The sequence below is a fragment of the Gadus macrocephalus genome, chromosome 5 (genome assembly GCF_031168955.1).
Source record: "Gadus macrocephalus chromosome 5, ASM3116895v1".
Lineage (NCBI taxonomy): Eukaryota > Metazoa > Chordata > Actinopteri > Gadiformes > Gadidae > Gadus > Gadus macrocephalus.
Window position 1 is genome coordinate 2,345,908 of NC_082386.1, and position 2,611 is coordinate 2,348,518.

General features: G+C 37.6%; 1 long non-coding RNA gene across 1 annotated transcript; it reads left to right on the forward strand.

Moving 5' to 3' along the window:
* Window positions 1–227: 227 nt before the first annotated feature.
* LOC132457535 (uncharacterized) lies at window positions 228–1,632 on the forward strand. The gene is made up of 3 exons (XR_009525706.1): window positions 228–426; window positions 1,232–1,290; window positions 1,494–1,632. It is a non-coding gene; the product is annotated as an uncharacterized LOC132457535 (long non-coding RNA).
* Window positions 1,633–2,611: the final 979 nt, after the last annotated feature.

Sequence of the window (2,611 nt, forward strand, 5' to 3'; positions counted from 1 at the left end):
TTTAATTCATTTGCGTTCGTGATTTTCACACAAGCCCTCTGACAAAGTCCCAGCGAGCCAAGTCCCAGCCAACAAGTCCCAGCCAATCAGGGATCATATCCCTCATGAATATTCACGAGATTCCCGCTACCACCCTGCAAAAAAAAAATTCGCTGGCCGGGGGTGGCCACGGCCACCCCCCGTAGAATCTCGGCCACCCCATTGGCCACCCCAAGCACCACATCACAGCGGTCAAAAGTTTTGACGGCTGTGGAAAAATGCGGAACCTTTCTCGTACCGCTAGTACACTGTCGGACCCTTTAGCCGCGCGCAGCGCGCACACGTCCTGTATTTGAATTAAACGGCTCAAGCATGGCCTGAATGCCTGTTACCACCGGACGCTTCGACCGGCACCTGCGGCTAAGTGAAGAAACCCAAAACAGAAAGGTATGATATCATAATGGATGTTGTTTTTGTCTTCTAATAACTGTGACTATCCCACCCATGACTATCTATTTTGCCAAGTTTAGAAGCAAGGTAGATCGGAGGAGAACATAGTAAACTGTTAAAATTGCTATATGCTATGCTGTATTTGATAACTACGTTGCGAGATTGTGTACATTGTTTTAATATAATCTCTCTCTAGTCTCTACACGTATTTGTTTTTGCAACTTCGGATCGACTTTCGATCTAGTTATTTGCTGTTAACTGCTATTGTTGCCAGAACGTGTTATGATTGTGTCAGGTATATACAGTATTTATGCTGCATTTTGGATAAGTGTCATTAAAGAGGGAAAAATAATGAAGAGGAAGAAGGCAGACATAGCGTCCTTCTTCAGGGCAAGTGGAAAGAAGTCAGCTAAGGCAAAGAATGAGGGTGAGATGGAGAAAAAACAGGAAGAGAGCGAGGATGAGGAGCCCCCAGAGAGCAGCAACTTAAATGGACCTCCAGGTATACAGCATAGAGACTCACATATAGTACAGCTTGGTATGAGGTTATCTTATTTACAATTGGCTTAAAGTTGGTCTATTCATATACAGGTCAGGTTGAAAGTGCATTGTAAAACATATCAGTTCGTTGTTTCAGTACATTAAAGTATGGCATATTTGTATTTGCTACCCAGAGACACTTTCACTAATATTATACTTTAGCTTATAGTGTGTTTGTTAAACACTATATAGCATGCATTATAAAACCTTTAGGAAAATTACCTGTACACCTTATTGTAATTATTTTTGATGTTTCTGAAAGATTGATTGAGAGCAGGACAGAAGAGTCCTCCCTGAGGAGTGGCCCCAGTGGATCCCCAGGTAAATTGTCAATCTTACATTGTATGTTGTACTCTTCTGCTAACTTTTCCATCGAATTATCCACAAGTTTATATTGTATATGTTTAATGCTGTAGAAAATGAATTTTAATCTTTTGTATCTGTGAAATACTTGGATAGTGGATCATTACACCTTGTGGAAAATACTTTAAACACCTATTAATGTTTTTAATCTATATATTTAGATTCCCACAGAAGATTCAGACAGCGAGAGAGAGGAGACTCCAACAACGAGTGGCGGCCCAAGTGGACCTCCAGGTATACTCACTCTTTCACACATACTGGACACTTTAATTCCACTTCAGTTTTGCCTAATCTGATACAGTGGCCTGATAATTCATAAACAGGTATGAGTCATACCACTCACCTCAACTGGAGTAGAGTTGGATGAATGGCCTCAAATCTATAACGTTTTAAGCAGATTATAGTGTTCAGATAATCTATTAGATGTAACATGGGATAGTACACTCCAATGTATGAGTTTATCTTGATTGTTATTAATCTCTGCTGTAATTTAATAATTGAATATGCCTTTTTTTCCATTTTTAAGGACAGTCATTGAAGTGTTCAGTTTTAATGAGATGTCACCTTTTGGATTCTCTGTCTGATATGTGTAAATGTGGCTCAAACTTGAATCTAATCATGCAGAGTCCGCCTAATGCCCATTGTGTATATGATGTTTGTTATTATGTGTTTGATAGATGTTTATGATCGAATTGAAGAAAAATTGACACTGCTTATTTAAACGGGCTGTTAATGCTTGTCATATTTACATTTGTTGGAATTCAGCAAATTGTATTCAGGATGTTATTTTATTTATTTTCATATTTCTATACATTAGCTCAGTATTTTAGACTTTTTGTTATTTAAAGATAAATCCATATTGTGATCAGACTTGATTAAAAAAACATTGCACTTCTAATTTTGTATCCTTGTTTTGTATTCCTGATGATACACTGAGAGAATTGACTTGGCTTGTCGCCATAAACTGAGGGCATCTCTACTATACAATAGAATACCTTGCTGTCAATGCATATCTGTACAACCATTGTTCGACTCAGTTGTACAATACAAATAAAAACACAAATAGCAATCGGTAAATCAACACAGTTTAAAAACAAGTATGAATACAGAATAAGTGTATATTCTTTTTTAAGTTTTAGCTTCTTTGTTACTTTGCCTTTAGGTATAAGAACAATTTAAATATATTGAATACTTTTCTATTGCACCTTCACCTGAATTCCGAATAATGTTGAGATGTTTGCTGTATGTGTCTTAAATAGCTCTGCATCTCCTGGTGAGA